The sequence below is a fragment of the Octopus bimaculoides genome, chromosome 9, assembly GCF_046866305.1.
Source record: "Octopus bimaculoides isolate indiv1 chromosome 9, ASM4686630v1, whole genome shotgun sequence".
Lineage (NCBI taxonomy): Eukaryota > Metazoa > Mollusca > Cephalopoda > Octopoda > Octopodidae > Octopus > Octopus bimaculoides.
This window is the reverse complement of record NC_142936.1, coordinates 5,532,777-5,542,776: the sequence shown is the minus strand read 5'-3', so window position 1 is coordinate 5,542,776 and position 10,000 is coordinate 5,532,777. Positions and strand designations below refer to the sequence as shown.

The window sequence follows — 10,000 nt, the reverse complement described above, 5'->3', positions numbered from 1 at the left end:
AGAGATAAAGAGGGAGAGACAAAGTGAGACAAGGAGAAAGAGTAAAGAGAGATTAGGGGAAAGGTAGACACACAAACAGACACAGATAGATAGACACAGACACACAGGCAGACAGACAGATAGACACAGACAGACAAACAGGCAGACACAGACACAGACAGGCAGGCAGATAGACACAGACAGGCAGGCAGATAGACAGACAGACAGACACAGACAGGCAGGCAGACAGACAGACACAGACAGACAGACAGACAGACAGACAGATAGATACAGCCAGACAGACAGATAGACACAGACAGGCAGACAGACACAGACACAGACACATAGACACAGACACATAGACATGTTTATTGACCACACAGGGCTGAACACAGAGGAGACAAAATACAAAGAGTTTTCCTTTTTAGGAAGGAAAGGAAAAAAAAGGTAGGGGTGGTGTGTAGAATTTCGATCAAAAGGGATCGTGGAAAGAAAAAAGAAAAAGGAAGCCGATCAATAGGGATCGTGTATCACCGAAATGTCATAATGTAACAGGGGAAACAGATTAGGTTTATCCGTGGAAAGAAAAGCCTACGGAAAAGACCACGGTAACCTGGGGCTATAAAGTCATGCAAAAAACACATTACGGTAAGTGACTCCCTTTTTCCTTTCTTTTTCTGATTCATAGGATTGTACTCAAGGTGGCTCCGTCATTCACACGTGCCATCCTTGCTACATTCACCCATCATTTTGTGAAACATTCACTAGACAAAACTTCCCTCTCTACTGTCACCTTCCTCTTCAAGTAATACTTGAAGAAGTTGATGAGAGATTCACCAGAGAAGAATGTGTTTGTCGCTAGACCTTTCAGACGCCTCCACCAATACACATTCTTTCGCCATAGCCACAAGTACGCTGAAACTGGCTCTTCCTTCCCGTTTCAAGGAAGGGGCGCGACAATATTCATGATAGACTCGGTTGATAAACTGACTCGTCCCACACGCGATAGCAGTCGTTCCACATAAGCCCACAGGTCGGAAATGGTGGGACACTGTACGAGTGCGTGCAGGACGGTTTCGTCGCTCTGACAGAATCTCGGGCAGGTCGATCCCGTGTTTCTCGAGCCACGCCTGTAGAGCTTATCCCCCAACGGGTAGCGTTTCTCGATAGCACTGCCAGGCCAGGGATCTCTGGAAGTTGTTCATAGGTCCCGGCCCGAAAGTCGTAGAGAGAGAGATAATAAATATGCATATATATATATATATATATATATATATATATATATATATATATATATATATATAAATAGATAAAATAAATAGAGAGATAGATAGAGAGATAGATAGATAGATAGATAGATAGATAGATAGATAGATAGATAGATAGATAGACAGACAGATAAATAGACAGATAAATAGATAGATAGACAGATAGAGAATAGAGGAGAGAGACAGAGGAGAGAAACGTTGTAGAATGAGAGAGAGAGAAAGCCAAAAATGTTGAAGTAAAGAGCGCTGACTGATTGACAAACGGACCTTGAAACGAGAGATAGAAACTCTAGTTACAATTGCTCATGAACAAGCTCTTAGAACAAATCTCATAAAGGCAAAACTTAGACAGCAAATGTAGACTCTGCAAGAAAGGAAACAAAAGTATCAGTCACCGTTTCAGTGAGTGCAGTACACTAGCACAAAAGGAGTATAAGCGCGGATTTAACCGTGTAGGCAAAAGAGTAACATTGGGATGTTAGCAAAGTGAGTCGCTTCAAAGCAACAGAAAAGTGGTATGGATACGGAAAAAAAATGGGATAGAAAATGAGAACTACAAGACTGACTATGGGGTGTAGGCAAAATAAATAAATAGTGTAAGATCATAGACTTTGCAGTCGCTTATGATACCAGAATTGATACCAGTAAAATAAAAAAAAATAAAAAAGAAATATCGGGATCCAGCCAGGAAACAAAAAACAAAAGAAAAGTTATTTCTGTAACAATTGGTGCAGTTGGCACAACACTTAAAATGGCAACCAAAAGAAAGAAGAAAAAAGACTGAAAGAAACTAGAATTGAACTCACATTGTCTACATGCAGAAAAGTACCATCCTATATTACTCTTTACTCTTTTACTTGTTTCAGTAATTTGACTGCAGTCATGTTGGAGTACCGTCTTTAGTCGAACTAATGGACCCCAGCACTTATTCTTTGTAAACTTAGTAATTATTCTATCGGTCTATTGCTGAACCGCTAAGTTACAGGGACGTAAACCACACTAACATCGGTTGTCAAGCGATGGCGGGAAACAAACACACACACACACACACACACACATATAAATATATATATATATATATATATATATATACGACGGGCTTCTTTCAGTTTCCGTCTACCAAATCCATACAAGGCTTTGGTCGGCCCGAGGCTATAGTAGAAGATACTTATGTGTGTGTGTGTGGGGGGGGGGGGGGGTTATGTGTGTGTGTGTGTGTGTGTATGTCTGAATATGTATTTTTTGTTGTCTTTTGCTTGTTTCTGTCACTGAACTACGGTCATTCTGGTACTTATGTGTGTGTGTGTGTGTGTTTACATATATATACATAAGTATTTGTATGTGCGCGTGTAATATGTGAGAGAAAATGAAAGAGAGGGGGAGAAAAAGAAAGAAAGAGAGAGTGAGTGAGTGAGTGAGTGAGCATGTGCGTTGAAGGAAGTGAGACGGATACACAAATGGACAGAAAACCTAATTGCAGATATAAAGATATATATATACATACGCAGAAAGCGGAAGGGAGGGAGGGAGACAGAGAGAGAGGTAGAGAGAGAGGGGGGGAAGACTAGCAATCCGGATGATTTATAAATGAGCTAATCTACTAACAGACATAAGTGACGGATCGATATAGTTACACTGGATTGATTGATCGATCGATGAAACAGAGATGACAGACGAAGAGGGAACTGTGACAGAGTCCACCCACGTAAACAGGCAGTCAGACAGACAAAACACAGAAATATGGCCGACAGAGAAATTGTGCGAAAATTTACACGTACGCGCGCACGCACATACACACGTCTGTGTGTATGTACATGTGTGTGCGTATATGTGTTTACGAGTACTTGTTCATATATATGTGTGTGTGTGTGTGTGTGTGTGTGTGTGTGTATACATATATATGTATATATATATATATATATATATATATACAGGGTGCGATGAATAAACTGTCGTCTAAATTACGCAAAAATGAAAATAACCCTGACATCTCATTTTAACAGATATATTTACCAAAATTATACAAAAATATATTCAATAAAATCGCCATTGGCTTCAACCACGGCCTCCAGACGACTTCGGAATCTTCTGCAACTCTTCTGGACGGTCTCCTTGTTTAAGATAGTGAATGCTGCCATAATCCTTGCCTTCAGTTCATCTTTGGTGTTACAAGGAGTTTTGTTGGTCCCTCGCTCAACTGCGCCCCACACATAATAATCAAGGGGGTTGCAGCCTGGGGAGTTAGATGGCCAGATGTTAGAGGTGATGTGGTCACAGAAATTGTCTGACAGCCATAACTGGGTTCTCCTGCTTGTGTGACATAGTGCAGAGTCCTGTTGCCAGACATAGGGTCTTCCAGCAGGGAACGTAAACATTAATACATTGCTTGTGCTACATCCATACGTTCGTTTGTTGTTTTGTTCTAACGGCTTAAAGCAAAGATGTGTACTTGTCCCAAACTTGTTTTTTCTATGCTTTGCAGCCATGTTCCACGATATTCCAGCCACCCTGGTGTAGAGATGAAATATCGCTTCGATGGGGGAATTCAACAATCTGTCCAGGTTTAAAATCACAAAGCCTAATCAATGACACTTGAGTTATTGACCTGTACTACGTCGATGACAATTCCTCGCTTGTTCACTCACCCGAAGGAATGGGTGGATAAATTCAAAAACGCATATGATTCGCTTCAGTTTGACGACCGGCATCCAAATGACTCAGCTTGCTCCAAACTGAATTTTTTAAGGTTTCAAAATCCCTAATCTCCCCCCTATATATCATGGTAACAAAGGAAAAACTTTCAAGTTCACGGAAGCATCCTTTCCAGAGAATGCAGTTCAGAGAAAGACGTCCAGAAAAGGTTTCCAGCTGGCGATGTCGTATTTGGAAAACTCTTTCATCGTGTATTCGCAAACCAGAACCTGATATTACAAATCATTATTTGCACACATATATCTATACAATAATAAAGAAAACTGCTTATTAATTAGTTAAGTGTATGTGGCCCATAATTCTTTAAATAAAGAAACCTTAGGGTTATTTTCTGTGCCTGCATCGATTTTACCTTTATTGTTCAGTAATATGATGATTCCTTTCAACATATTGCGTTTCACATTCTGGCACAGGGCCAGCAATGGCGGGAAAGGAGGTAAATCGATTGCATTGACCCTTGGCACTTATTTTACCTGCCCCGAAATGAAAGACAAAGTCGACCTCGGCAAAATTTGAACTCATAACGTAAAGACGGACGAAATGTCGCTAAGCATTTTGCCCAGTGCTTTAACAATTCTGCCGACACGCTGCTCTAATAATGTTCAACATATTAATTACGATACAATTTATAATATATATGCTGTGTTATTTGCTTCCATATTAGAATTTTTCAATTCAACATGGGTCGTCCAAAATAATATGCGGCTTAAACAGAATGGTCGGCAGGAAAGAAAACAACAAAGGAACAGAAAGGCAACTGGATCAGAGAAAACCAGGGTAAGATATCTGAAGGAAATGTCTGACGATTCACGTAGGCGTAGAGAATATGATTCTGTTACTGCTACACATGACAGACCAGCTAATGTATCTTAAGAGAATAAATTACTGAGACAGCTTTCGGTCTGTGAATATTCAGGTGCCAATTAATAATCATTACCAAATGGACAGGATATGCAGACAATTATCTCATGCAAATAGCAGTGAGATGCAAACAGAAACAGCATTGAAAGCAGGATGTTAAGAGACCAGACTGAATATGCAAAAACATCCAAAAGTCTGGTAAAAGATTATCAATCAATGCCAATTTCGAGAGCTTTCAAGAACAGGCTGTCCTGCCTGTTATACACTCACATAATGCAAAGATTCTACACGTTTGCTACCACTGCAAGGCTTACTGATGGCCTGCTGAATCGAAATATCTATGTCCTTTTGAGAGAAGACCAGATGGTGGGCTGTGTTACTGTTACTATGCATTATATACATATATACATACATACACATTTGTGTTTTCAGACTGTGTTTTCATCCAAAATGGAGACGAACACCATTCCTCCATCTGGATCGGCTTGAAATTTTTTCCTTAACATGAAACCAATGGTAGACTTAATTCTATCCACAAATGTGATGTTGAGCACTCATTCTCGTCGATCGACCTTTACATATACATCGCTTTCCCTCTCTCTCTGTTTATATATATGTACACATACATCTATAAAAATGTGTGTGCGAGCGCGCTTGTGTTAGGTCTTATATATTAGCCATAGATCTTATATCATTACCTCGGGTTGACTCAAAATTTATGAAATTAAGTTGACGGAAACTGTAAAAGCCCATCTCATGGACTCAACTTGGAATTCAAACGTTCAGCCTTCAGTTCTGCTTGTGAATCACATTAAGTGACAAACAAAGAAACACACACACACGGACGTATACGCGTCGGTTTTGGTGCAAATATTATAACATGCAAAAAAAAACAAAAAAAACATTAAGATGAAGTAAAAAGAAAATAGAGTGTACACGTTCTTCTACAGAAGAAAAGACAGGGAGAGAAAAAAGAACAAAAAAAACGTGTCTCGATTAGACAGTCATTGCATGCATTTACGTATATGTGTGTTAGCATGTGTACATACATACATAAATACATACATATTAATGTTTGCTTTATATTTAGATATAATAAAAACAATTTTACATTAATCTGAAGGGTTTTAGTGTGTGTGTGTGATAGAGAAAGTGTGTGTACGTGCGGACTGTGTGTTCTATATGTATATATATATATATATATATATATATATATATATATATATATATATATATATGTGTGTGTGTGTGTGTATATGTATGCGTGTGTATAACTGAAAGTTATAAGCAGCTATATTAATATCAAATGGTCGACGTTCACCACATTGAGGCCTGCATTTCGTTCATGAGCACCATCATATTCACGAAGAAACACACAAATGAATACATGCATATCCATATACAGACCCCCCACACACACACACACACACATGTACTCACCAAGTATATAACAAACTGGTAAGTCACTCAAAATACTACAACATTTATCATAGGATCCAACAGATGTCAACCCTGCCTTGCAGAGAAGTTTCACAACTTCTCACAACCATTTGAATCAAATCTCTGAAATCATCTGAAAATGACTACATGAGCAGTAAGATCTCTTGAGACACCTCCAACTACAAATGAGTTACATAACTAGATAAATATACATCTATCAGGCGAAAATGAAAGTAAGTCAGCAAACAATTTCTCTGAACGTTTTTACAAAATTGTTATAAAACTTGTTGCAAAACTTTTCTATTATCAACATGATATCATTTACATCCACCATAGTATTTCTTCATCTTTATCACACACACATTATGATTTCAAATTTTGTCTATATTTCCATTTATCTACATACACGTACACACACACACACACATATATATATATATATACATACATACATACATACACACACATAAAACCTGCTCAGGGAGATAGATTTCTATACAGACCTATACATATTTCTTTTTGTAATGTATGTGTGTGTTTGTGTGTGTTTGTGTGTGTTCGTGTGTGTGTGTGTGTGTGTGTGTGTGTGTGGTGTGTGTGTGTGTGTTCAAATGATATATTCATGTTTTAAAATCTATAGAGATAATTCACATAGATACGTAACTTTTTTTCTGCTGCTATATGTATCTAAATAAATCTCTTTTTATTATATGTTCATATATTTTTCATTATACCATTCGTATGTCTTTTCATTTTTATATGCGACCCTTTTGACCTCTTTGTGTTATATTATGTCAATCTCTTTTAATCATTTTATATATCACACTTTATACAGGTATATCTTTATCAACATTTATAAATATACATGTATATGTGCACGCAAACACGTTTTATATTTTATCATAAATATACGAGACATAATTGTTTTGTTTCCATTATTTCCGATTTTCCTATATATTTCTTTGTATTCTTTATAAATATTAATATTATATGTTTTATTACTGTTTTCTGCATAGATACGTTTGTGTATGAACTGTCAAGCAGGCTTATGCACAAATACCTACGTGTGTGTGTGTGTGTGTGTGTGTGTGTGTGTGTAAGGCGCGTGGCTTAGTGGTTAGGGCATTCGGCTCATGATCGTAAGGTCGGCAGTTCAATTCCCGGCGACGCGTTGTGTCATTGAGCAAGGCACTTTATTTCATGTAGCTCCAGTTCACTCAGCTGGCAAAAATGAGTAGTGCCTGTATTTCAAAGGGCCGGCCTTGTCACACGAGCTGGCAGAAACGTTAGCACGCCGGGCGAAATGCTTAGCGATATTTCGTCTGCCGCTACGTTCTGAGTTCAAATTCCGCCAAGGTCGACTTTGCCTTTTATCCTTTCGGGGTCGATTAAATAAGTACCAGTTACGCACTGGGGACGTTATAGTCGACTTAATCCGTTTGTCTGTCCTTGTTTGTCCCCTGTGTGTAGCCTCCTGTGGGCAGTAAAGAAATAACACTGTGTTACGCTGAATCTCCCTGATAACTACGTTAAGGGCTGTGGAGTACTCAGTCACTTGCACGTTAATTTCACAAGAAAGCTGTTCCGTTGATCGGATCAACTGGGACCCTCGTCGTCGGGGAAATTCATCACGATTTCCACATCAAACGATGATATTGTTCAATTTGGAGATGTCAGTAACTTAACCTGTTGGGGCTGAAATGAGCAGAGTGATAGACGAACATGAAGGAGAAAAATAAGATAAGACACACACACACGCACATACACACACACACACACGCACATACATACACACACACATACATACATACACACACGCACATACATACACACACACGCACATACATACACACACACACACACACGCACATACATACACACACACACACGCACATACATACACACACACGCACGCACATACATACACACACACACACACACGCACATACATACACACACACACACACACGCACATACATACACACACACACACGCACATACATACAAACAAACTGAATGACATACAAAGATATACTGTTGTTGAAATTCCACTGAAGGAGCCTTGGATCTAGGTAAGAAACCGGTTCTTTCTCTGTTGGCAAGAAATCCTGAAATAAAACTGAACAACGACATACACTGAGTAAACGCCGAAGTGACAATCTGGATAAGCTTGGGTTTTCAGGAAAAGAAATCAACCAACCAACTTACACATTACATATACAACCTGCAAGTGGAACAGTAAAAATGTGCAAGACTTTTCTCACGTTAAAAATATGACATTGGCTTTTGTTATCTACATTCCAACGATGGAGTTTTGTATCTTGGTTAGAAAGCAGCTTCTTCCTCAGAAGAATTTAAATAATCAAAACAAAACAAAACGGACGTACATACATATCATTGGAAATTCTTCCTTTCAGGCGACATGAAACTTGCAATAAAACAACCCTCAAGTAACCACTTGGGATGGCGGAAATTACAAAAGAAAATGAAAGGGAAAAAATCTAAGGAGAAGCAACTCTATGAATTATAAAACGCAGATGTTTGAGGAAAGAAACCGCTGGAGTAGAAACACTTCTTGCAAGAAAGGAAGAGATTTTGTAGACTATCAAGTTACTAGATTAGTAACTTTGAGAGAAGGCACGAGGAAATTCTGCATAGACGTATTTATGGGAAATAAATATAGTTAAATATATTCTGGTGAATATATTTGGAAAGATGAAGTCCGAGAGAAGTTTAGCTACTAAAAACAGGAGCAACAATTTTTAAAATACAGCTTGGAGCTCGATCAAGGATTGAGATAAACAGCCGAGTGATCAGCACAAACGTGACAATAGCGTGTAATACAAAGACCAATAAAAGATTGAATATATTCTATGGAAAGATAACAAGTTCGATATAGACGGAGGGCCGACTCTTATAGATTTAATGTAATCATTCCAAGTAAGAGCTTAACATAGAAGTGACATCTCAAAAATGATACAGTAAACCCACGCGTTACGGAAATGTCGAGTTGTAGACGCGGAACAATATAGTATTTTTAGGAATCTGCACACACATCCACACGCAGGAACACACACACACCTTTTTTCTATGTTTATTTATTTATATATACATGTATATATATATATATATATATATATATATATATATATATATATATATATATATATATATCATTTCTATTCATTTATATATACATAAGATTTACAAAACAATGTGCATGGGTATTGCCTATGCATATTGTTTTGTAAATCTTATAAATATTACATCTTAGACTAGCAGAGATGCCTAGCGTTGCTCGGGATTAAAATGGTATAGTTTGTTTATATGTATTACAATTATGTTGAAACAGGTGATACGGGAAAGTGCAGCATTGTCGACAGAGCATTTGTGGAGTAAATGATGGTCGAATTTGACTAATCAACATGTAATACGTCAGTTTGAAGGATTCCATGCCCTAACCTAGCAAAGAAAACTGGGGGTGGTGGGTATGATTTTTGAACCCACCGAAAAGCTGTCAGTGGATATACTCGCCTTTGAGACTGTCAGCGCTGCGTCTAACACGATCCATTGTATGGTTGACAGCCAAATGAATGGAGGTGTAATGGAGATGTACTACGTAAATGGGTACATTCTAGAAATTGGGCTGCAATGGGAGATGGTAACGGGGAAGTGAACAGTTGAAAGAGGTTGAGGAAGAGCTGGTAGTGCTGGCAATCTTACCTTACCGCCTGAGCAGC

General features: G+C 38.3%; 1 long non-coding RNA gene across 2 annotated transcripts in view; it reads right to left on the bottom strand.

The window, feature by feature from the left end:
- LOC128248690 (uncharacterized) overlaps window positions 1-10,000 on the bottom strand; it is a 63,019-nt gene that overhangs the window by 52,291 nt on the left and 728 nt on the right. The gene's annotated exons all lie outside the window — the stretch shown is intronic.